General features: G+C 37.3%; 1 protein-coding gene and 1 long non-coding RNA gene across 2 annotated transcripts in view; one reads left to right on the forward strand and one right to left on the reverse strand.

The window, feature by feature from the left end:
- The window catches only part of LOC129746892 (guanine nucleotide-binding protein subunit alpha homolog), a 101,973-nt gene that overhangs the window by 34,451 nt on the left and 39,820 nt on the right, over positions 1-27,702 (reverse strand). The gene's annotated exons all lie outside the window — the stretch shown is intronic.
- LOC129746893 (uncharacterized) lies at positions 10,820-11,635 on the forward strand. Its single transcript, XR_008737397.1, has 4 exons — positions 10,820-10,975; positions 11,036-11,195; positions 11,255-11,442; positions 11,498-11,635. It is a non-coding gene; the product is annotated as an uncharacterized LOC129746893 (long non-coding RNA).

Below are 27,702 nucleotides of genomic sequence, written 5' to 3' on the forward strand. Positions count from 1 at the left end.
GCCTCTGATGAGAAAATTGGTGAGGATTTCAATCACTGGTACTATCTGACAGTCACCGATGATTTTTCCCGATACACATCCGTGTATTTTTTGTGGGAAAAATCCGATGCTGCGGAAAAGCTGAGGGATTTCGTTTTGGAGGCAAAGACGACATTTGGCAGGCCGCCGAAAGTCATGCGCTCCGACAACGGTGGCGAGTTCAAGAACAGGTCGTTGGAAAGGTTCTTCAAGCAAGAAGGAATCAGACAGCAGTTCTCAACGCCACACACCCCACAGCAGAACGGAACAGCAGAACGCAAAAATCGTTCCCTGAACGAAATAGCGCGGTGCGTGCTGCTGGACGCAGGGCTACCGACGAAGTACTGGGCGGAGGCTGTGAACACGGCCAACTACCTACAGAATCGACTACCGACTAGGTAGACCTATGAAGCGTGGTGGGGAGAAAAGTCAGACCTGAGCCACGTACAGGTTTTTGGTGCGGATACGTACGTGTGGATACCGAAGCAGAATCGAACGAAGTTTGATGCAGCAGCGCAGAAGATGACTTTCGTTGGTTATTCGATCCAACAGAAAGCGTACAGATTCTTAGACAGGAGCACCGGGCACGTCATCAACAGCAGAGATGCTCGTTTCATGCCGACTAGCAGTATCTAAAAAGAAGAAGAAGGCAATGGAAGTATCCTAATCCTATTCTAATCCATTTCCTATCTTTGCAGGGGACGTTCTCGGTGAGCCAGCAGACGACGAGGAAGGATTCGAGTCGGATTCCGAAGACAGTAAAGATCAAGATACGTTCACCGAATCGGATAACGACACCACACTCACCGAAGAGCCGATGAACGTCCCCTCAACGCACCGAGTGGACCGCCATCAACGAGCACGCCGATACGTGTGTCAAGCCGATCGAACAAAGGGGTAACGCCACCCCGATTTTCCGAATCCAGCAGCCTGGTAAGCCAGCAAACGTTTGAACCGAGGACTCTAGCAGAAGCGCTAGCGAGTTCCGAACGGGATCATTGGAAACATGCGATGGATGAAGAGTATGCTGCCCTCCAAGAAAACTCCACCTAGGACATCGTTAGCCTTCCCCCAAACCGGAAGCCGGTGGATTTTCAAGAAGCATTTGGACGAGCGCGGGAATGTTGCAAGATACAAGGCCCGGCTAGTTGCCCAGGGATGCAGCCAGAAATTCGGTACTGACTACGACGAGGTTTACGCCCCGGTTGCGAGCTGCTACCGACACCACGTTTCCTGTCGGTAGCAGCTCGCCGAAAGATGCAAGTTAAGCACGTCGATATCAAGACGGCATATTTGTACGGAGAGATCTCGGAGACCATCTACATGCGTCAACCGCCTGGGTACGAATCCGGGAATCCCACGGAAGTGTGCCATTTGAGGAGGAGTTTATATGGCTTGAAGCAAGCAGGAAGGGTCTGGAACCAGACCATAACCGACGTTCTGAAGCAGCTGAGATATGAAGCTACGGAAGCGGACAGCTGCCTTTTCGTGAAGAAAGATGATAGGTTATCATTCATTCTACTCTACGTAGATGACATGCTGATCGTCACCCACGGCAGCAAGGAGTACGAGCGAGTACGGAAGCGCTTGGAGAAGAAATTCAAGATTTCAGGTCTGGGCGATGTCAGCAATTATCTTGGCATTCGTGTTGAGCGACAGGAAGACGGAAGTTTCCTGTTGAGCCCAGAAAGTTTCAGCGAGAGGATATTAACGAAGTTCGGGATGGAGCAAGATAAACCATGGCCGTTTCCGATGGACCATGGCTACGTCACGGCAGAGCAATAGGAGGAGAAAGTAATGGTTACCATCGAGAAATACCGGAGTCTCGTGGGAAGTTTACTCTACGTCGCCGTATGCACACCGCCCGATCTGGCAATCACGGCGTCGATCCTCGGGCGTAAGGTCAGCAAACCAACGGAACGTGACTGGACAGAAGCAAAACGAGCCTTGCGGTATTTGAAGGGTACTACTGGACTGAAGTTGCAACTGGGAGGAAAAGGTCACGCTGACGCTCGAAGGTTACGCTGACGCTGACTGGGCGGGCGATCGTGCGGACAGGAAGTCGGATTCCGGATTCCTGTTCAAGCTTGGCGTTGTCGCTGAAGCTAACAAGGAGCTACTCTGGCTCATGAAGCTGATGCAAGGACTTGGCGAGGACATCAAGCTGCCGGTGATCATCCACGAGGACAACCAGAGCTGCATCAGTTTGCTGAGTGCCGAAGGTGAAACCAGACGGACGAAGCACATCGATACCCGATACAATTTCGTTCGGGATCAGACCAGGACTGGAATAGTCAACGTCAAGTATTGTTCGACGGAGAATATGTTGGCAGACATGCTGACAAAACCCCTGAACCGGATCAAGTTGCAGAAGATGAGGGAGAAGATAGGCCTGCAGAACATCGTCCTTGAGGAGGAGTGTTGAAGCATGAAGATAGCAAGTGCGATGTGTAGCATGCCATGATTTTAGGATAATGTAAAATTAGTTTGAAATATATAGTCAGTTTTTGTTAGACCACCAACCGAGCAAGTACACTTCCTTTCCACTCCTACCCCCAAGAAATTTTGGGCTGATTAGCATCCTTTTCAGAAAGAAACGAGAGCTGATTAAGCTTCTATGAAACCTTTTTAAGGGAATTCTGGTTGCTTGGAGTATTAATCAAAAATTACTTCTTAAATTCTGTGCACCTTGGAAATTCTTGAATTTCTTGGCCTTGTGTAAATGATCAAAACCCTTTCGAATGTGGAATTGAACATTTAGAAGGACAAGAAACATCAACCAAATTAAGGCTAAAAATTTTTTGAAAAATATTTTGTATCAGCCTAAAATTTATGATGAAATAAAAGATTTTTTTTTATAAGTGATAAGTAGTAAATTAATGGATAGTAGGTTTAACTTTTTTTTTGCTGATTCTGTTGACTATCGTGAGTGGTAAGCATCTGTTACTTGGCTACCAGCTTGTTGATACCTATGTTAAATTAGTATTTAATTTGATGTTAAAATGGTTGGTTTCATATTCAGAAATTGTTAAGTTCAGAAGTTGTTAAGTCTTTAAGAAACCCTATTCCAAAGAGGAAGTGGTGTTTTTGAGTGTCAAGATTTAAGTTTCAATAGGGGAGATGAGGGCATAACGAGCACCCAGGGCATAATGAGCACTGCTCTTTTCTACGAAAGTACGTATTTTCTTAAATAAATTTTCATGAGGATTTGTTTCGTACTTCCTAAAGTATTAATTTTTCACAAAAAAAGGGATCTCCTTATCATCTTTACAGAGATATTAAAAAAAAAACTAGCTTGGTTCTCAAGTTACGAAAATATTATAATTTTTGAGCACCACGAAATAAGCTCTTATGATCTTAAAATAATCTTGATCTATAATGTACGCACTGCAACATGATGTACACATTGTTTCTCAATTTTTACCATCATAAAATTTTTGATTTTTCACTTTTATCAATTTTAAAACACGTTTTTACTTAAATTTGTTGGCTAGGGGCATATAGAGCACCATATTATCGAGGCATAATGAGCATTTTCTGCCGTAGAATCTAGCAGCGAATTAAAATTGATTTATAACGCCACACCTTGACTAGTTTTCATCCGACGATTTAGCCTATTGGTAAGGTGTCGGAGAAGTAATCAAAAGACTAGCGTTAGATTTCTGTTCGAGGTGATTTTTTTCCATTTACAATTCATGATCGATTTTTTTATTGTTACATTATATACGGCTAGTAGCATTATCCTCCGAACAAAGCACATAATGTATGAGCGTGCGTGAATTGTTTGTATTCTACAAACAGACCTAGATTATTTTGTTATTGCTTTGTTTGATGAATCTACTAGAGAATTCGTTTTCGTGTGGTGGTGCACCGGGGCACTACCGGTAGTGCACTTTTTGCTGTTTTCATGCTCGTTTTCAGGATGAGTAGTCCACTGGTAGTGCACCATAAATTGGACGGTGGAACACTCTGAAAATATTCGGTGTTGCTTGCGCTCTCACCAATACTATCATGAATTTTGACAGCACATGCTTCCCGATGTAAACAAATATCAGCTGGTTGGTTTATTTCTATACCGTATAAATTGCGTTCGAGCTGTTTTTTTCTCTTTATTATCCCGAAGAACGGAAACTTGTTCCGGATTCAATACCAGTGCCGTTTCTAACAGAGGCGGAGAATTTCACCTGGATGGCACGTTCCAAAGCAAACAACGCTTCCAAGAAGAAATGTGCCCAGAAGGCTTGCTGCAATCAGTTCCAGGCGATGCCGAAAAAGAGCAGCAAATCCGAGTGCAAAAAGGCCAACCCAAAGATCTGGTGGAATCGCCCAAATCGAAAAGTTTTCTTGTTCGGGAGGGTCCTATAAGTTGGTCTCCACAGCAATAAGCGTTCAGCTGCATCGAAGCTACTCTGCTTCGAGCTGTGCCTTAGGGTGACGATGCTCGGTTGCGCCAAGTCCCGGATTCCCACCCGTTGCCCTTCAAAAACGGTAGTTCGAGACTACACCCGCATTGGGAGCTTGAATTTCGTTTCGGTCTGTTTGCAAAATTTTCTCCCCCGATTTCCGCGATCTGAGTTCGCCAATTTGACTTCCAAGAATTTTTCTTTTGTCATCTGAAAACGGAAATAGGTACTTGAGGTATTTGCGAGGAATAAACGTTCAAAATACCGGAACCTTCAAGCTTGGGTAACTGCAGTCTAGCAGCAGCAAACATAGACCACCCAGTATCAGCTGGTATTGCAGTTATCATCAGAGCCAGAGGCGAATCTACCAAGCAAAATAAATCTGAAATCTTCACAATTCAACATAGTATATAAATTCATGCTAAAATTTTCATATTATTTAAAAGATAATGATCAACTAAAGTAAATTTCATTTCAATTTTCGAAGTCAAACGAAAACAAATACCAGCTGTAATGGATTTTTGACAGCTTGATGTTTTCTGTTGACACTGCCGATTTCACGTACACCAACAAAGGTGGGTGCGAAACTCGATTCATGCTCGTTTTCAGCTTGGAAGGTGCAACACTTTCGGGTGGTGAAAACAAATACGGTATACGACTCACCTGACTTCATCGAATTGAATTCGCTGCTAGATTCCCCGGCAGAAAACGAACATCTTGCCCTGATTAATGGTGCTCATACTGCCTCAGGGGGGGTTCTCATTATGCCTCCACAGTGGCTGGTTTTCAGCGTTTGGCAAAATTTTTTAAAATGCATTTTTTAACGTTTTCATCTAGTTTTTCACGTTTCAGCCCGTTAGGGAATAGGCTTTTCAAGTGTCTGAACACGAAACAATAATGTAACCTCCATATTATAGCTCTTTTCTATGGTTAAACAACCGATTTCCTTAAGGTGGCCATTATGCCCCCATCTCCCCTACAAAGGGTTTTTGTGGAATTGAAATTCAAAATTGACAATAAAAATTAGTTTCAATTTGTGAACGCATATAGTTTCGACTGTCGTAAAATGAAATATCTCAGTCTAAGGGTGATATAGGATGGATGTAGTTGTAGGGTGGCCACAACTTTTTCATTTTCAAATTCCCGGTTTTTTCCCGGTTTTCCAGAATCAAAATTCAAGGTTTTCCAGACTTTGTTTGTCCATTTTCGTCCGCATATAGCAAAATTTTCATCTTATTCTATTGATTTGGTTGTTTCATAACACTCAAATAATTGAATACTTAGATGAGTTCGATTCTATTTTAAGGTTTTCATCACATTTATATGAATGATGGAAAACATTCTACACAAAATGTTTATGGGGTTTTAAATCATGTTTACAAATTTTTTATGTGTTACAGATATCAATTGTGTTACAACAGCTCACAAAATCTACGTCTCTAGAATTTAAAATTGTTCTGGGGGCGTTCAATCATGTGACTCCCTTGTCACAGTAAATCAGAAAAAAATGTTGTGTTCAGACGTTTTATAGTCTGTAATAAATGCATCTTCAAGTGTAATATAAATTTTTGCCAAACATTTACCAAACTGATTCACAGAGGATTGTTTATAATTGCCCATGTTTTTCAAAACACGAAAAATTGTTTCTTGGCATTGTTTGATTATCTAAACTTATCTTTAATGTTTAAAATTGATAGTTATTAGTCAAGATCTTTAAAATAAACCGTTGTCCATAACTTTATCAGTTTCTAAAACCTGTGAATATGAGATTGTATGGACAAAATCCCCATGACTAAATAAGGGTAAATTTTTAAAGACTTCAAATCGTATCTCGACGCAGTGTTTAGATTCCTCTAGAAATATTGCAAACACTGAAAAATTTTACGTATCAAGAATCTTAACAGTGTTCATTACCACCCCACATAAATCTGGCTAGCTATGAACAGATATCCGAAGATTTTCAGAAGAACTTGTCTTCTGTTTATTTAGGCTAAGTTTTAAAAATAAATTGATTTATAAAATTCATTACAGATTTTTTGATTGAAAAAGTCAATATTTGCAAAAACAAAGAATCTTATTCAATTTTTGAATCGTTACTATAATTTTATTTTGAAAACATTATCGAAATGCGATAATTTTTAACTCAAACTATTTTTTGCGTGCAAAAGTACAGTCCACGATCTACTTCATCAAAAATCTCCACTCATTTGGCATAGTTATAGACATGTGATTATTTGCAAGATGCACTTCTTGTAGGTCATTAAATGGATTTTCAAAGGATTTTCCAAATTTTCATAAAATTATGTGTGCAACTCGTTGCAAAACACGATTTTTTCAGCACTCGAGGATATTATCCAAATCGGATAGCCCCGTTGGATAAATTTACGATTCAAGCTTAAAAAAATTCTACCATTCACCAATCAATGTTTTTGCATCCTGAATTCTGACTTTAAAAGTTTGAAAAAATATGGGCAACAAGTTACAGAGTTTTTATTAAACAGCTCGAGGATTATTCAACAAGATAACAAAGTTTGAGATATAGATAAAATTTAAATCATTCATTCAATTCAGATCCACCCATGTTTTTTTTTTTTTAAATTTTAATCTAAGGAATTTCAATGAATATAGAAAAAAATTGCGAAAGAAATTCAAAATTATGATATCTCAATTGATTATCATAAAATTAAAAGTATTGTCAATCAATAAAATATGAAATATTTATTTTTGATTTTCAAAGTATAGACAATTAAATTTTGCAGTTTGAATTGATTGATAATAAATAATAATATTTCCAGAAAAAATGCATGACGTTTTTATTTTTCATTCAGTAGAGTATTAGTTTGTTATGCAGATAAATGTAGATTTTATTTCAGTGAAAATAGTAACAGTTAATTGTTCAACATCAGGGAGATGGCATCCCTATCCTTTGTCATTGAATTTGACAACCATCAAAATTACGGGCCCACGATTTTGTGGGCCCATAACAAACCTGACATTTTGCTGTCGAGGTTCCGAACTAAATGTCAAATGCTAGAGAAGTATGGTTGATAGCACACTAACACATCGATCATTCTGATTCCTCATTGGTTGAAATTTTGACTTATGAGACTTCGTACTGCTTTGAGAGGAAAACACCATAAACGTCTCTCCCGATGGATAGAAAAAAAGAAAAAGATTCTTGTTCGAAAGAAGAGCTAGATTGTCACCTCCCTGTTCAACATATATTTTTATGTTGAGTTTATTTCTCGGGGTAAAAATATGAGAATTAGATAACTGTTCCGGTTAATAATAGAGGTATAACGAATTTTGTAATGATTGCTTGAAAACAACGCCTGTATCAATAAATATAAATTTCTTCAAACACATGTTAATCTAAAACTAGCTTTGAGAATTTATGCAAAAACAAGTTGAAAAACACAAAAAAAAAATCAAAAACTATGAACTATGAACTAAGATATAAAAGTGAATAAAAGTTCGACGATCGTTAGATGAAGTCCACTGAGAAGGAGCGAAACGCCAAAAGTAGCTCGAAACGTTTGAACTAACTGGCATGTTGTTTTTGTTTTAATTCTAGCCGAAAAAACTGGATGAAAACAAAAAAAAAAGTTATAAAATGCAGATGACAATAAAATTATGATATGTACATGTTTTCAAATCTGTAAAGCCTTTGTTTCACAAATTGATTGTGCCGTCCTGAATTCGAATCATTTGGCAGATTGTGTCAAATCTAGTTCTAGTGATATTGGGGTTTAAAATTTAAAAATTACTAAGTTTTGAGTAAAACATATCATTGATAACTAACAAACCGACAACTAGATTCAAAGAAACAATGCTTGAAAAAAGCTTAAAAAAGCAATAGAAAAAATGTAACATTTATGAACTTTCGATATCAAAGATTTAAATTGTTTTTAAAGCTTGGTTTGAGGCTTCAATTTTTTTTTTGATTTATGCATTTAAAAAAATATTTGATACATTTTGATTTAAAAAAATATTCCGAAATATCCATAGATTCTTATATTATACCAGACTATGAAGAATAAACTTAAAGGACGCCTCAGATTTCTCAAAAATTTCAACTATTAGCGGTCTTCGTAAAAGTTGATCATTGATTCGAAACCTATGATTTAAGTGATCTTTGAAAAGTTCTAAAATGTGGCTAAAAAATTTTGCCCACAGGCAAACGAAAGAACGTAAATTTGGTGGACTTGTGCTATCAAAAAGAAATAAACTAATTATAATCAATATAATTTCTATAATTTTGTTATTTTGATATGGTTCTTCTTTAACATTCAAATTCAAGGTTTATTTTTACTTAAATGCGTCACTCAAAACACAAATATGTATATTTTGAGGAAAGTACTAGGCAATGTTGAATCATTTTAGGATTTTCGAAGAATTTACATAGTGTCTTCTATCGACATTTACACACCCTTATGAAAAAAGGTAAACAATCACTGGATTTTTCCAAATTCAATTTCAATTTTCGTCACGGATCAGATTAGAAAACACATTAGGAATTTTGGTAAATTTTTAAAGGAATCCTAACATATTCAGGCTTTTAAAAGTGTAATTTGAAATTTTCTGCATGAAATATGACCAGTGATCGAAAAAAGTTAATTTTCCAAACAGTGCGTTTAATAGGTTTCCTTTTAACTAATTTTCAGCGATGTCAGCTACAAAAAAACACCGTGCATAAAGATGATTTCTTGTGCTTAACTCTTAAATTAAACGCTATCACTGCAAAATTATAAAATTAGCATCTTTTACACATCTATTCAAAATTTAATTTTAATTTGCTTGCTTTAATATGATTGATAGTTTTTTTTAAAATAATTGTTAGAATGTGCGATACTTGAACAAATTTTAGGAGACTTTTTGAATTTCCCATCTAATTCTTCGAAGCAGTTTTGAACTCTAGGTTCCGGTAAGATTAGTGAGTTTTTCCAATTTATAGGTAGTTGAAGAGAAATCAGAGAGTATTTTGAAAATTTCCAAACTTGTGATATTCTTCTTACACATTCATTAGCCGTTGAATTTTGACTTGGAAATTGAATGTTGAATTTTGAGTTCAATCAATCTCGAAACTGAATTTTGGTTTCATTTTGTAAATTTTCCCGGTTTTGGGTCTGAATTCCCGGTTTTTTCCCGGTTTTCCCGGTTCAATTTTCAATTCCCGGTTTTTTCCCGGTTTTCCCGGTTTTCCCGGTTCTGTGGCCACCCTGTGTAGCTCTGTGGTTGTACCTACTAAATTTCGAGCTAATTTTCTAATATATTTGTTAACAGTTATTTTTAAATACCTTTTAGGATCAAGTTATTTCTCGTTACTACGCTAAATTAAAAAAAATACTTTGGATGAAATCTTCTTTGCGGGGGGGTTAGATGCTTGCTGCCAATGCTGCTTCGATCAGGAATTTGACCAAATAAGACGAATCTGTTCAAGTCCTTCGTTCAAAAAGCCAAGGAGTGAAAGTTACTCCATATGTACATATTTAATGTTAAAAGTTTGTTGGAATATTATAATTTCGCGTTATTCAATGGCTCAGAATACATGCAGTTGAAAATTAAAAAAAAATACCTAAAAACTATACCGACTGGATTGCATTCAAAATCATCCGACATTGCAATTTGATTGATTTGGCCAAACCCGATTCCCACCCACCGAATGGCTGTTTTCGGCTGTTGACAGTTTCGGCATATCGCCCTCGGGATACATTACCCAAATTGCATCCTACGGCCATCTCCGGCGACCGGCTGGAGGAAAGTCACCTTCACTGTCAGAGGCCCGAAATTCCACCAAATCACTCGCACAAAAGAATCCATTCAATTGCAGTTCGTTTCCAAAACGTGAGGAAACCCTGCTGGTTGTCGAAAATAATAAAATAAAAAGCGTACGCCTTAGATGATCAACCCCGAACTCTGCACGGAAAAAAATTGCATGGGTTTTTCAAATACAGCTTCATGATTATTTTACTATGTCCATCATTTAGTATTTTCAACCATGATTTAGTATTTTCCCCCACAAATCAGGGCAATAATACTACGGCATTGTATTTTTACTATGCTGTCTTTGACAGCTCATAGTATTTTCATCGTGGCTAAAATACCATGCGCATTATATTTTGATGTTTCACAATTCGTGTTCTTAAAATTACTACGCGCATGGTAATTTTGACTCATTGTCATTCGTGTTGTCGAAAATACTATACTCATGATGATATCATCATTCTTCCTTTACAATTAGTATAAGCATAGTAATTTCGACATGGTAGCATTCACACCATACACAATATAAAAATAAATTGGTGCGTGTAGTTCGTTTTACCTTCGAATTTAGTAGTTTTACAAAGAGTTTAACGATTGAGTGTATTTTGTTTTGTTTTTTTTTCGGGTCAGTTTCGTGCAATTTCGAAGGCGAACAAAAATATTTATTGGGGGTGGTACATCGATATAGTGCACTGATTAAAAATCGTCCGGCGCGGTGTGAACGGTCAACACTCAACATCCGTGAACATTCCATCCGGGAAGAGAATTCAACGAGGAATGTTAATATTATTGTGAGTATGAAGAATTACGTTAACTGCTCGGATTGCCCAATTAATACGGTTTTTTAACAGGATCTTCCCGGTCAAGATAAAGATGATTCTTTCGATATGTGTGTCCGCCTGGATCGGCCTTTCATCCACACAGGCCATGATGGTAGCTGGGTTCTGCCCCAAGGGAAGAATATACGGACTAGGTGAAACGGGGTTCGCTAGAATACAATAATGATTTTCCGTAAGTTTTGTTTTGTTTTACTAAGTGACAAATTAATGAAACCAATTTTTGTTTCGCAGGATCAGGCGGAAAATTATCCTAACAGCGCAATATTGATGACGGTGAGCTAATGGAAGAACTCGTAATAGACAGAAGATTGACGAACTGAACAAAGAAAATGTTAAAATTATGTTTCGGAAGTATGTGGGCGTTTTCGAAAAGGTTCGACAAATTAATGAACGGTACCGATGGGATTTAAAAAGTGCCGGTAAGCTTCTGCTGTTTTTTTAAATTGTCAAATTAATATTGAAACTCATTTTCAGGAAGCTGTGGCAATACCGGAAAAAAATCCGATGCATTAAATCGTGGTGCGTGCCATTTCATTTACCTTGGCACCAAGGTATTGGCGATCGTTTTTCGGCGGACCGTTCTGGAGGAATGTTTAATAAACACATCATCATCATCAAATCATACATGCATTATTAATTCGAGCATCCGAAATATCGTAATACGGGGTAAAATCAATTACACTGTGGGATAATTATATCACGATGCATAGTAATTTTGCTTTTCAAATCATGCTCACAATGGTCATTTCTGCCATAATGTATACTAATCTTTATCATGAAACATATTAATTTTGCTATGCACAAAGTAAAAAAAATTATGCTATAATTAACCGTTTTACTACGAATACAGTAAAAATTACTATGTGCAGCAAAAATCAACACAAAGTAAAATTACCATGCGCGTAGTATTTTCAAGAACAAAACATTATTGACTCAAAAATATGGTTGCGTGTTGTTCTTATAAACCACGGATTTAGTAATTTTACTATGATTTTTTTTTGTGTGTGGCCATTAACCAGACGAAACGGACAAACCGACAGCCATTCCCAAATTTGCGCACACACTGTGCCTTAGTGCGTCGTTCGTCTGAACTGAGGGTATTTATTTTTTAAAGCTTTTTTTCGCTCTCACTTTACGGTGTGTATCCGGACCTTCAAATACATCCGGAAACACGAAACCACGATTACAACTTTTGCCATACCGACAGACTAGCTGGCTGATTGAAACAGTTTTCTTACCGACTCTTCTTTCTTTTTTTAAAAACATGATTTTCATTCGCAAAACAGTATCCCTTTCACTGCCTGGCTGGTGTAGTACCGCCTTATGATATTAATGAGACATAGAGAGCAAGATAAATTTCCCTTTTGACTTCCTGTGTGGAAGGTTTCTTTTCTGTATCGGTTCCACAATGCAGTGCGCATTTATAGGTCCTACCTACTGGTTGCATTGCATCCCTTACTGAGAACAATATCATCGGGCTAATTCACCACGAATCTGGATCGACTTTTCTGAGTTTGAGGGAGAAATAACATCCATGTTTAAAATTTTTAAAATAAGTGTGAACTGGATTTAGCACTCAAAAAAGATTTGGACAGTTTTTTTAGAAGTTGATCGAATCATTAGTAAATTTTGGAAGAACAATTACCAACAATTTTCTAGAACAGAAAATGTAAACATAAATATTATAATTGTAAATTATGGGTCGATATTCCGGTTGATGTTACCTGAGATCGATACATGAGGACTTGTAACTCAGGATTAGTAGTCAACAGCAATGAATAAAGTTATTATTAATCATTTGAAAGGTGCCTAATCGTATTTTTCCCACTCCATGATGGGATTCTAATTTAGCTTTCAATAACGCTTGAGAATGACACTTTCGGTTTGCTTTAAGTTTCTTCGTGTAATGATGAACTACAATAAACTTGTGTGATGTTATTTTACAATTCTGTGAACCTTTTCAAATTATAAATTTTCTGTTTATCTGAAAAGATTGCATTTCAACAAAATCATCTGCCACCCCGGCCCATGATACTGATTTGGTATAAGAGTGTATTTGGTTACGAGAAATGTCCCTGTAATGGTTTAGGGCCCCTCCGTATTTCCAATGGGAAAATAGGAAGCGGAGAGGGGAGCTTCCATACAATTTTTCGTACAATTCGAAAAAAATAAAGCACACGGCTGGGAATACAAATTGTATCTGCGAAGGCATGGCGAAGAAGGAAGAATATTTTAAAGATGGTTTGAGACTCCTCCCTCTTTCCAGTGTGGAGATAAAAAAGGGGGCCCTCCCTCAAAACTTTTTGCAAAATTCGAGAACTAATCAAGCAAATGGAACCAAATTTGACATGTGCGGATATTTGGGTACGAGAAATGATTCTATGATTATTTGGGACTTCACCTTCTTTGATTGGGGAGATAAAAAAAAAGGGAAGGGGATCTTCCATACAATTTAATACATTATTCGATAACTAATCATGTAAATGCATCCAAATTTCACATAGAAAAGTATAAGGCTACGAGTCAAGTTTCTACGGTGTTTGAGACCCATTTGTCCTTCCACAGGGGGGGGGGGGGATTGGGGGGTAAGGGCGGAGGGAGTCTCTCTTTTATGCGTTAGTCGAAAGCTATTCGAAAAAAAAACAAATTTATCATGGAAGTATATTCGAGTACAAGAAATCTTTTTTAAGTTTCGATCACCTCCTTCTCTTCAACGGGAAGCTTTTCATTCAATGGCCCTTATTCTGCGCTGCGCGTGACGTGATGATTGTCCCCTCATCTCGGAGTCACCGTGAGATTTGTCACCTTATTCTCGAAGTCGATGTGGGTAAAGTGACAGAGGTTCATTCTAGTTGAGTGGCCGAATGAACATATCTGTCAAAATGATAGAATTTAGCTGGTGCTGTTTTGATTTTGCTCTCGCTTCGGATTTTCCGAATTACTTTTTAGTGTAACGGGTTAGAATTTCGCTTCTAAAATGGCCATCATCGGATTGTACGGTCACAGCAAGCTGCTTAAGGATGATAAACGGACGATTTGTGCGACGTAAGTAGAAATTTCGCTCATCAAAGCTGGGTTCGAATCTGGGTATTATTGCCGAATCAGATGCCGACGGCTCCGAATGGTTTATATATTTCCCCCAACCGAGGTTACCGCCGTGGCATGCCGGAAATTGCCGATCCGAACAGTTAGTTGATTGTTGCGTACTGATACTTTACTAATGGATTTTATTGTTATTTTTTAGATTTGGAAAAGTGGTCGTAATATAAGAACTGAACAAGAACTTACAACATGACTATTCGCCATCTTCGAGGCTGCGCCACAGGAAAGTCATGGTATTCCGTCGAAAAAGCCTTCAGCCATTTTTTTTTAAACCCGATTGAAGCCTGTGTTGTATGTATCCTAGAAGGCATCACTTCCCTCCACATCCCCAAACTAGAAAGAACGGAAATAAGCCGGAAAACATTGAAATTGCGGACCAGCTGAGGTGGAACAACATACGTTATTTTTGTTACATATCCTAATGATAATAGTGAAAAATAACGGACTTATTGCTAATATTTTATTTTCAAAGTGTTCGTTTTTTCACGTTTTCACATTTTGCAAAAAAATTCAATAAATAAAAAAAAAATCATACATATTCAAAACTATCATTCTGTATCATTTAATAAACTATTTAAAGCTTTTTATTCTCGTGTACATAAATTTTCTGTTAAATTTCTTTTACGTTACCACCTGAAAAGGTACCGACAATCCTCATCGATTGCCGAATTAGTTCAGCGAATCTAGATTTGTTCGAGAAAATTGTTTTTAAAATGGTCATACTTTAATGTTGTTGAACTTTTAGAGTCAAATTATTCCCTGTTTCATCAATTTTTCATTGAATTTCTATCTCGTCGCGACCTGAAAAGGTACCGACAATTGTCACCTATAATCGTCACCCGAATGGGAAGATTCTCACCCACGGTGACTACGAGGATAGGGATAGAACTCACAAAGTTCATCCGAAGTGACGTTCCTCACCTAAACCTAATGCTGGAATAGAGTGACTTGGGTGACTCTACTATCGTCACGTCACGGGACCTAATATGTATAACATTTAAAAAATCATTTTAGAGAATCTTATCTTCTTTGTGTTCCAATAGTAATTTGATGTGAAAGTTCTTATTGTACAGATTTCGAAAATTTATTTAAAGTCTGCTTCATTTAATATTGGAACAAATTCTTTTGTCCATTGTGGCGCTCCTAGTGGACGGATTTGGAAACTTTTTTCACCCACGTGTCGGGAAATTCATTATCTTTCACCATGTATTTATGTCATAACACCAAATGATAGCATTTTGTAAACAACCGCCATGGAAGCCGAACGGAGAGATCAAATTGTGCACAGTTTTCTTGAAAATCCATTGTTGTCGGCATCGAAGCTAGCTAAACAGCTTAAAATGCCCAGAAATACCGTATGGCGTGTTATCAAGCAGTACAAGGAAACATTGACGACGGCTCGGAAGGCGCATTCGAAGCGTCGGAGTGGAACTGTCGACCGGAAACTGCGTGGGAAAGTCATCAAGGAATCCCAATCTTTCAGACCGCGATTTGGCCAATAAGTTCCAGCCCACAGTCACAGTACGGTGCGACGAATTCGTCTCCGGGAAGGAATAAGGTCATTCCGAGCCAGCAAACAGCCAAATCGGATGCTGAAGCAGAACAATGTGGCCAGAACCCGTGCTCGAAAGCTGTACGACCAAGTGCTGACCAAGTTCGACGGATGTATTCTGATGGACGATGAGACCTACGTGAAGGCGGACTTTGGGCAAATCCCAGGTCAAAAATTTTATTTGGCGACGGCTCGGGGGGATGTACCTGCAAAATTTAAGTTCGTGTTTGCGGATAAATTCGCCCGCAAGTACATGATTTGGCAGGGGATATGCAGTTGTGGACAGATAACCAAAGTCTTTCTCACTGACAAGACAATGACATCAGAAGTCTACAAAAAAGAGTGCCTACAGAAACGGATTCTGCCGTTTATTCGTGCCCACGACCGTCCAGTAATGTTTTGGCCGGACCTCGCAAGCTGCCATTACAGCAAAACGGTTATGGAATGGTACGCAACGAACGGGGTCAGCGTAATACCGAAGGACCTCAACCCCCCAAACTGCCCCAAGTTCCGGACGATAGAGAAATACTGGGCAATCACGAAGCGGAGGCTTAAGGCAAAGGGAAAACTTGTTAGGAACATGACTCAAATGAAGAACTGGTGGAATCAAATCGCCAAAACGGTGGACGAAAAGGGTGTGCGCCGCCTAATGTGCCGTATTACGGGAAAAGTACGAGAATTTCTTCGAAACAGCAATGAAAAATTTTTTTAATTTTTTTTTATGAAAGAGTAAAGAAAATGCTACATTTGTATGAAAAACAAATTATGAATTCGTTAATAAATGACTGAACTACACGCAATTGTTTGTGTTCCGATATTAAATGAAGCAGACTTTATAGTAAAATAATTTTCGCACAATTTATTGATTTGAAGCAAAGCACACCGGATCAGCTAGTTAAATGTATATCTGAAAACTAGTTTATTTATTCTAAAAACAAGCTATATTATCGCTTAATAAAATGCAAAATAAAATTGCAGATCGTTTATTCAAACTTGAGAGATCAATCCTGATTAAATATTCATCCTCACAATAAAGTTTCAGTTGATAAAGTCGTAGTCAAAATTCAAATCTCTAATTATTATACAGAATAAAAATTTAAAAAAGCTAGTGGCTTCAGCTTTAAAATTCAAAATTTTGATAAAAAAACGTCTAAGTTAAAATTCCGAAAACTGGGAAAAACAGTTTTCTAAAATAAAAATCATTATTGCAGAGCTGAATCTCAATTAAAGCTTAGTTCTTTTAGAAATGGGACACTTTCTTTCACTTATAGCTCGTTTACTAGTAATCGGACATTCAAAATTTTGGCAGCGATTTGTTGCCTGTAAAAAGTACTATCAGACCTATTTTTTTCAAAATTAAAAAAATACGCGTTTTTGAGATATTTACGATGCAAGAGATAAAGGAAAAAATAATTCTGCACAGTTTCATTCAAAATCCATCATAATCAAATTGATAGCTGACAAAACCGTTGATTATTCGAAGAACGACTGTATGTAAGTGATGGAAAAGTATGCAAATACTGTCAAAAATGTCCACAAAGTTGAAATCAAGCATTGGAGTGAAGAATATGATCGGCAACTTCGGCTAAGGGTCATCAGAGAATCAAGTCTCATACCAGCATTTTTAATTTTCAAAAAGCTAAAAACTAAGGGTAGATCGCTGAAATTTCCAAATTTTTTTTTTCTCCGATAAGCTGAAAGTGTTGCCTGGTAATGAGTCATTCAAACCACATCTCAAACACTAAGTTTTTGCTAGTTCCAGAGCTCGTAAGCTGTATAGCCGGTTCCGAGACTGTGGGACAGGAGATTTCTGATGAACGAAAAAACTTATGAAATACCCTATTTTAAACAAATTCCAGCGTTTGAATCCTATACCATGTCTGCTCGTGGCAAGGTCCCGAATATATTAAAGTTTCAATTTGTTGGTTATTTTTTATGAAATATTATGTTTTTCCAAAATTCTGCTCCTGTGGAAAAAAATAACAATATTCAAAACGAAAATTATGGTTTTCGCTATTTTTAAAAGCCTAAAAAGAGTAATTTTTTGCGTACCCTTCGCAAACTATGATCTATACTAACCGATTTTACTTTAAGTTTAATCTCATGATGGTTCTACTTCGTTATTGCCAGATTTTGCCAGCAGAAATTCCATGAAAAACGCTCAAAAAGTGGCTCAAAAATAATCAAATTTGTTAATTTCGAAACATCTGTATACACTAAATTGCCCTCAGTTTCTTTTAAAAGAGAAGTATTGGTCCGAAAAGAAGCGGAAATTGAAGGAAGAGGATGTAGCCACCTAAAATACAGATTAGACGAAGTATTAGTTTGAAAAACTGATCAATATCTTGACTGAAAAAAGTGTGCGCTAGCCGATGGGAGGTACCAAGAATAAAGTAGAATTTATTCTAACAAAAAAACGATTAATAATTTTTTTCAAATTTTTTTATGAATCATCATCAAATTACCTTCATCTCCTTCATAGAAAGTTTTTACATCAAACGGAAGGTTTTTAAAATATACGCATTCTTAACTGTCCCATTTCTAAAAGAACTAAGCTTTACGTTCGAAGGAGTTATTCAAATTACAAATTAGTACTATAGAATTTGAAAAGTCGATAAGATTAAAAGAACAATGAGGATTTTATTATTCCTCCAAATCAACATTCGAATATAGAACATGAAATTCAGATAAAGGGTAAAATAGAAATATAAATAAAACAAAGCTCAACAATAAAGAATTTCAAATAAAAATACAGTGCCAGAGCTAGATTCAATCATCTAAATAAGAATTCAAAATTAGTCTATAATTTTAAAAACTTAAATCAATACTCACTTCAGAAAATAATATGAATAAAGAGCATTTTTAAATTTTTCATTATTAGAAATGGCTTAAATTTAACAAAAAAAAAAAGTGCATAGTAATAAATATTCAATATATGTATCGTATCATATTGTGTCGCTGAGAAAACAAGCAGAACCATACTTCAAAACTCGGATATCGAATGTTCGCAGATATGACCGTATTCGTTATTTGTTATCAGAATTTTAAAATCTCTATTTTTTCAAGTACGGAGCTTGATATCGTACTCGAAATTTAAAAAAAATTATTATCTATCTATATATATATATACCTACTATATCTATATACATAAAAAGCAATTTCTGTGGGTTTGTTTGTTTGTTTGTTTGTTTGTTTGTTTGTTTGTTTGTCCTCTATAGACTCAGCCGTTTTAAGAGCTAGAGAGCTGAAATTTGGCATGGATGCTCATCAGGACCAGGAATGATGAAAAATGTTTTCAGATTTTCGGATGGCCCCTTTTGAAGGGGGTCGTCCATACAAGACTAATATTGTTTTCGCGATATTGACGTTATTTTTTGTCAGATTGCGATGAAAATTTGCACGTGGGAGTTTTGAGAGATGAGCAATTGATTTCAGGTATTGCATGTTGGGTCAGGGGTCGGCAAAAGGGGTAGTCCATATCAACTGTTTGATATTTTTGCGATATTGGCGTTATTATACATCAGATGGAGATGAAAATTTGCACATATTAATTTTGAGCAACGAGCAATCGATTCCAGGTATTAAATGCGGAGTCAGAGGCCAGCCAAAGGGGTCGTCCATATAAACCATTCGCTGTTTTTGCAATATTGACGTTATTATGCATCGGATTCAGATGAAATTTTGTACACGAGAGTTTTGAGAGACGGGCAATCGATTTTTGGTAACGAATTTTGCAAAAGAGGCCGGCAAAAGGGGTCGGCAAAAGGGGTCGTCCATATTACTTTTCAATATTTTTGTGATATTTACGTTATTATACATCGGATTGTGATGGAAATGTGCACATAGGAGTTATTAAGGACAAACAAATGATTCCAATTATCCAAATCTTGGTCAGAGGTCGGCCAAAGGGGTCGTCCATATTAACTGTTCACTGTTTTCACGATATTGACGTTATTAGGCATCGGATTGAGATGAAAATTGGGACACGGGAGTTTTAAGGGATGAGCAATTCATTCCAAGCATCCAATTTTGAGGAAAGGGTCGGAAAAAGGGGTCGTCCATATTACCTGTTCACTGTTTTTACGATATTGACGTAATTATACTTTGAATTAAGATGAAAATAGGCACACGAAAGTTTTCATGCATGGATAATCGATTTCAGGTATCAAATTTGGTGTAAGGGATCGGAGAAAGGGGTCGTCCATATCACCTGTACACTTTTTTTGCGATACTGATGTTATTTTACATTGCGTTGCAATGAAAATTCACGCACGTAGGTTTTAAAAGTCGGGCATCCGATTTCAGGCATTAAATTTTGTAAAAGGAGTCGGCCAAAAGGGTCGTCCAAATTACCTGTTTTTATAATATTTACGTTATTATCCACCGGATTGAGATGAAAACTAGCACACGGGAGATTTAAGGACAAACAATTGATTCCAATTATCGTATTTCGGGGCAGGGGTCAGCAAAAGTGGCAGGGGTCGGCAATATTGGTGTAAAGGGTCTGCAAAAGGGTTCGTCCATATTAACTTGTGGTTTAAAGATACCGGCGATTATATGAATGTAAAAATAATACACGGCGGTTTTTTCAGGTGAGACGAATTGATCCGTATTGTGAAATTTTCAGTTCAAAGTTCATTCACAGGATGAGTAAGGGGGTGGTTTTCCAACTTTTCAATAAAAATACTGTTTAGAAAAGGTACTTTTTGTTCAGTGTAGAGAATATTTTACTTTGTTTGGAAAACATAATCTTATTTTATTACATTTTTATGATTACTTGCGAAACGATGTTCGTACGGGATCAGCTAGTCTATATATATAAAAAGTAATTTCCGTTTGTTTGTTTGTATGTTTGTCTTCAATGGGCTCAGCTGCCTTAAGAGCTAGAGAGCTGAAATTTGGCATGGGTGCTTATTAGGACCAGGAATGATGAAAAATGTTTTTAGATTTTCGGATGACCCCTTTTGAAGGCGGTCGTCCATACAACAACGGTTTTATTCCCCCGAACCAAAAGTCATGGCACCCATTTTGTGAACCGACTTTCGTTTCCGTTCGTTTCGTTGGCGGGATTATTTTCACCATCACCATGGGCAGGCTACTAGAAACGACCATCCAGAGCTCACATGTGCTGGATAGAAAATCGAAGCTTGCTGGGCATTAAAGATTTGAAAGTGAAAATTTTGGCGGGTGTTTTTTGTACCTTCTAGTGTTCAAAGCACATGCTATCGGTACGAGATATTTGGATACAATTATAAGCCTACATTTTGATTGAAAAATATAACGAGCCTATTAGGAATATATTGACTAGAATAGAAGTGGCTTTCAAAGTGCTCTTTACCGCCGCTGGGGGGCTTTGAGTGTCAACCATTTTTATATTTTTGAAATTCCTCATAGAGAAAGAACTTTTTTAGATTTAGAGTTAAAAGTTCAAGGCTGCGATTTTAACGCTTCAATTGGAATTTTGATGGGAGATTAGAAAATTGATAAGATAATAAAATTTGAGTTTTTGAGTTTTACACAATTCGATTTCACTGACCAATTTCTAACTTTTGAGTTACCATTGATGACCAATGTAGTCGATTCTTCCAGCTATTAATGGGATGTTTGTATCCATGAAAAAAAAAACAGAACTCAAAGAAATCCTTTCTCATAATATAAAAATGGTGTTTTCGAGATGATTTGTTTTCGATTACTTGAAAAGCTATTAGTAGAACTTTCAACATTTTAGGTAAACTTATAATAAAGCAGTGCGAAATGGAAAAGCGAAAAAATACACACATGCAATTGAAAACATGCGAAGTGAGTTTTAAACATGCTTCAACAAAGTTCGGAGGTTTTTTAAAAAAAACTAAGTAAATGAAACTTAAGTATACCATTTTATTGTTAGATCATCCATATTGAAAAGTGGGATAATCTGCAACAGATATTTTCATTAGATAGAGGATGGAAAAAATAAAAAAGCAGTTTAATCTTTTGAAGATAAAACTATTAGGCCAAATCTATTCAAGCTTCCTAAGAAATGATTTCAGGTATTAAATTCAGTGTAAGGGGCCGGCAGAGGGAGTCGTGCATATTAACTTTTCAATATTTTTGCAATATTGTCGTTATTCGACATCGGATTGGGGTGAAATTCGCACACGATAGTTATCGGGGACGGGCAATCGATTTCAGATGTCAAATGATTTGCCAGAGGTCGACGAAAGAGGTCGTCCAAATAAATTAATTTTTAGCAATATTGACGTTATTATGCAATGGTTTGCTTTGAAAATTTGCACACGGGAGTTTTGAAGAAAGGGCAATCAATTTCAGATATCCAAGATTGTATAAGAGAGAACCGAAAGGAGTTTAACTTTTTGGCAATAATTGCGTAGTTATGCAACAATCGAGTCGAAATTTATTCACGTTTTTTTTTTTGGCACGGTCAACTGACTCCTGATTTTAAATTTAGTAGCAGACGACAGAAAAAGTGATCGTCCAATAATTTTACTATTGTTTCTTAACAATGAATTTGGAAGTGCATCTCGAAAATGTTTGGCAATTGACTTCCATACAAACTGTTCATAACATATTCCAAGTTGAAAGCGAAACGGAGTTCGTATGGGATCAGCTAGTCTATATATATAAAAAGCAATTATCTGTATGTTTGTTTGTTTGTTTGTTTGTTTGTTTGTTTGTCCTCTATAGACTCAGCCGTCTTAAGAGCTAGAGATCTGAAATTTGGCATGGATGCTCATTAGGACCAGGAATGATGAAAAATGTTTTTAGATTTTTGGACGACCCCTTCTGAAGGGGGTCGTCCATACAAGACAAATATTGTTTTCACGTTATTGACGTTATTTTCCGTCGGATTGTGATGAAAATTTGCACATGCGTGTTTTGAAAGACGAGCAATCGATTACAGTTATCAAATTTAGGGTCAGGGGTCGGCCAAAGGGGTCGTCCATATCAACTGATTATTGTTTTTGCGATATTGGCTTTATTTTACATTGGATTGTGATGAAAATTTGCACATGAGTGTTTTGAGAGACGAGCAATCGATTACAGTTGTCAAATTTAGGGTCAGGGGTCGGCCAAAGGGGTCGTCCATATTCACTGATTAATGTTTTTGCGTTATTGGCGTTATTATACATCGGATTGTGATGAAAATTTGCACATGAGTGTTTTGAAAGACGAGCAACCGATTTCAAGTTTCGAATTGCAGATCAGAAGTCGACTGAAGGAGTCGTCCATACCCAACTTTAATGTTTTTGCGATTTTGACGTTATTCTACATTGGATTGAGATGAAAATTTCCGCATAGGAGTTTTGAGGGACGCTCTTTTGCTTTCAGGTTTCAAATCTTGACTCAGGGGTCGGCAAAAGGGGTTATTATCTGTTCATTGTTTTTACGATATTCTCTTGATTGAGCATAGAATTGTAATGAAAATTGGCACATGGGAGTTAACAGAAAAGATAATTGATTTCAGGTGTCAAGTTTTGAATCGTGGTCAAAAAAAAGGCCGTCCATGTTAGTTGCTCACTGTTTTCGCGATATTGTCGTGATCATGCATCGGATTGAGATGAAAATGTTCAGATGAGGGTTATAAACTATGAGCAATTGACTCCAGGTAGCATGTTCCGTGTCAAGGGTCGGCGAAAGGGGCGTCTTTATTCACTGATCACTGTTTTCAAGTTCCTGACGTAATTTTACATATAATTTGAAAAAAAAAATGACACAAGGGAGTTTTGAGGAACGTAAAATTGGTTTCAATTATCGAATTTCGGGCCATGGGACAGAAAAAGAGGGTTTCATTAAAAGTTCAGTGTTTTGTGCAATAATTTTGTTGGAGGCAGTAATTGATACCAATTTAAGTGTGAAGGTCAAGCAAAAGAGTCGTGCACACAAACAAATAGTAGGACATGTTTCTGCCATAATGTCTAGATTTTGCAACCGATCGAGAAGAAAACATTCTCACATAAATTTTAATAAAAAGCCAATCAACAGTTTAATTTGAATTCAAGTAATAGTAATAGTAGCGACTTTAAACACTGTTGAATTTTTTCCCCAAAATTGTCGAAAGAATGTTTAGAATTCATTTTCTAAACTCATTTTGACGTACCAATGATTTAAAGCGAAACGAAGTTCGTACGGGATCAGCTAGTATATATATAAAAAGTAATTTCCGTTTGTTCGTTTGTATGTTTGTCTTCAATAGGCTCAGCCGCCTTAAGAGCTAGAGAGCTGAAATTTGGCATGGGTGCTCATTAGGACCAGGAATGATGAAAAATGTTTTTAGATTTTCGGATGACCCCTTTTGAAGGGGGTCGTCCATACAACAACGGTTTTATTCCCACGAATCAAAAGTCATGGCACCCATTTTGCGAACCGATTTTCGTTTCCGTTCGTTTCGTTGGCGGGATTATTTTCACCATCACCATAGGCCGGGTATTACACCCAAAATAATAAGGAAATTTTTTCTACGGGATTTTTCACGTAAAATAAGATTTTGCTACAAAATATCGATTCTACGTGAATCTGTAGTGTCCACAATGTTACAAGGACGCGCTGGTATTAACTACTTTGCTTCCACATAACTGATTCATGAATTTCACGTAAAGTTTACGTGAACTCCTGTAAACTCATTTCGTTTGATTTTTCTCTTATCCTCACGCACACAAACAAACATTAGAATCGTACATTGAATAAAGTTGCCCGTGCTGTGCTGGAGTTTTGCATCTGTTGGCGTTTTCCGATTTTTCCGCGTACACAAGGTCAGTGTTTTCATCTTTCACACAAAATTTGAGCCAGTTTTTGACCAGATAATAAAGATACGGCTTCCTATTACAGATCCAAAGTTGCGAATCTATCAAACGTATGGTGATAGACGAAAAGTGGAGCAGCGGCAATATTCCCAACATGAACGCCTTCAGCACCGCCTTCGTGACCGAGCCGGAAGATAATAATTAAAACTTCTTCTAGTAGCTGCAGTTTCAGCAAAAGTTGGCCCTTCAGCAGCAGCAAAAACAACTAGAAAATCAGGTAAGTAGCTGGTTTGCTATGCCGTCAAGTTGTAATGATTTTTTTTTCCATAATTCCCTGGCAGCGACAATTGCAATCACGGAATTCAGCAAAAAACTGCTCCTGGCTCAATGCAGCTAACTCGAGAAAGCTTCCCAGGGCGAGATTCAGAAGCTGTATTGCAGGAATTGGCTTCCGTCGCCCTGTCCGCAGGATGTGCGAATTGTTACCAACCGGCGGAAACCTTCCAATTGTTTCAACTCCTTCGATTAACGGCCTCTTTGTTTGGTTCCACGCTCTTTGCCGCCCTAGTTACACACTTCCGACATGCGCCAGGCTAGACTATGAAATGAGGCCCTTGGAGCCAAAGGGGTATAAGTGCATAAAAGCTTATTTCGAGAAAACAAGCTTTTTAATTGATGTGTTTGGCCATTTTCCATATATTTTTCGGGAATTTGTAGTTTTCTTTCTATTGTAAAAGTATGTAAATAAAATTCTAAAATTCCGAAAAAATCCTCAAATATAGTTTGTAATGTGAAAAATTGTTTCGCATCATTAACTCAAAATCGACCATTTTGTCACTTATACCCCTTTGGCTCTGAGAGCCTCAAATGTGGTCATCAGAATGAAGGAGGAAGATACGTATCCGTTGACGATTCAAAAGAAGTCTGTCCCATTTAGGTGCGGTTCCAACAATCCGTAAAATTGTCGGGAAGCGACTGTACGTCAGATACCTCGACAGCCCGCTAGAAAATAACTTTTTTGGTGCCACGGAGACTCTACCCTGATCCATTCCGTCGGATGGGCTACCGTATGAGTTTGAAGACGTTGAACCGCTGAACCTTTCATCGATCTGTGTGGCCACGTACGGTGCAGACGAGAGTGGAGCTTCCTTGAACAATCTTCCTGCCGGATTTGCCTTTCCAAACCCCTCGTGCTAACGCCTCCAAAGGCTATTATTAAATAGGTTTAAATTTAAATTTTATGGAATTTTGATCTAGGAACAGAACTTCGTCAACATCAGGAGTGAACCTCCAACCGAAGATTTTTCCCTCAACTTTTATAAGGCAGCGGAGGTAAATTCCAATACTAGCATATATTTTAGTCATTAGTCTAAAGTCTACATTTTCTCCAGGTTACGAGGAAACTAGCATCGGCGGAACAACATAAGTGACGAAAGCGAACGTCGTGTCATCCAGCTGAGTTACAAGCTTAAAAGATGTGTAAAGCACCAGTCCTAATCAAGGACTATAAAAATCGCTCACTCCTCGAAACGAACACGAAAATGCTTCGCCGCCGGCTCGCTATTCGTTTGTGTTCAATACAATCACGAACAGCAACAAAAACGATTCTACGACGACGGTTTCTATGCTGCTCGTATTAAAAAAGAATCATGAGAGAGTCTGAGAAACGGGATCACGAGAGACTCGAATTTGCTTCATGAGAATTTTGATACCGAGCTTGCTGTCTGTTTAGGGAAAGAAGTACGCCAGTTCAGAAGAAAAAAAGTGGGAAAAAAAAAGAAAAAGGAATCTTTCGGCTAGTCCTTCTCAGAGACAAGCGTTTAAAGATTGGCTTGGCCTACACAAGTGCACACTGTTGCTATTGATGTTCCTTCAAGCTCGTAGCTTCAAAAAGTGACCCACATTCTTTCGTAGGAAGCAATAATAACAGCACTAGCAAGAAGCAAAACAATTCTTTTGGCTCGGCACATTTGCCTGAAAAGAATAATAACATTACTAAAATGAATTGAATGTGCAGGCCGTATGCACACTGTTCTTCTTATTTTCCATTCCTTTTGGCCAACGCGTGTTTACAGCACTTCCCGGCAATGCTATACAAACCGTATGGAGCACATCTCTCAGATTTCCCCTCAGATTTCCCCTTTTTTGACAGATTTAAGCTTTTTTCTTCAGATTTGAGCTTTCATCTCTTATGCTCTCAAGGCAAAAAAAGCTTAAATCTGAGGAAAAAAAGCTTAAAAACGAGATTCACGAGCACATATTTAAAAGATGTTGGTCACACGATACATAGACAAATCGTGTAACGTTGCAGGGATCTGGTTTACAGCCAACACGACTTGGCGTCATCTTTGTTGCTGTTAGTGTTTGTTCAAGGTCAAGTTTTGCAAAGGGACGAACATTTTTCCACGGGAAAGAATAATACCATTACTAACACGGCTCATGAGCAGGTTGGTAATAAGTTTCATGAATCGGCTCGCTGCTACGCAATCGTCGGGTTGATGCTAGATTTTGTGTGCGGAGAAGGAAGCAATGTAAAAAGGAATCAGGAGCCTTGGTCGTGTTTTCGTTTTGGTCGGGCTTGATTCGAGAGAACAGGAGATTCTCGCTCACACCTCATTCGCGTTCCAGGGCATTTTTATGAGCCAAAATCGGAGCGATGCAGGCTCCGTCGCTCGTTTGAATGAGTTTTTGAATCCTTGGTCCTAATCAATAAATTGAGGGTAAGTAATTGAAGTTTCTAAGTAGGATAATTTTTTCACTATTTACTAACAACCGCATTTCGATTGCCTTGGAAAAAAAGTTACACTGACTGTTAGCTAAAATTGTACATTGTTGACACAGGATTTAGTGGAATTTTAACTTCAATATTTGATGCTGTTTAAAACTTTAATGAAGTGTTAAAAATGATTTTGAATAGGCTTCAAAAATTGGCTCTATATTTTTTGTCTCGACATTCTCAGTTGAGATTTGGTTACAATTCTGTTGTTCAAATTAGATGTAATGTTTTAATAAAATTAAATAATGGACATTTGTTAATTGATAGGTTTAGTTATTAATGCAGTAAAAAATGAACTATTATGATTTTTATTAAAAATTGATTTGTAATTATATTTATTTTATTTAATTCTAAAAGTATACAGTTTAGTTTTGCTGAGTCTATCTATGTACTTATTTTTTGTAAATAGAAGGTTGTCAACCGTTTCTGATTATATGAATTCCCATTACAGCATTCAAATTCTAATGATAATTTCCATGCTCAATCAAATAAAAAAAATTCCAATTTT

The sequence above is a fragment of the Uranotaenia lowii genome, chromosome 2 (genome assembly GCF_029784155.1).
Source record: "Uranotaenia lowii strain MFRU-FL chromosome 2, ASM2978415v1, whole genome shotgun sequence".
NCBI classification, from domain to species: Eukaryota; Metazoa; Arthropoda; class Insecta; order Diptera; family Culicidae; genus Uranotaenia; species Uranotaenia lowii.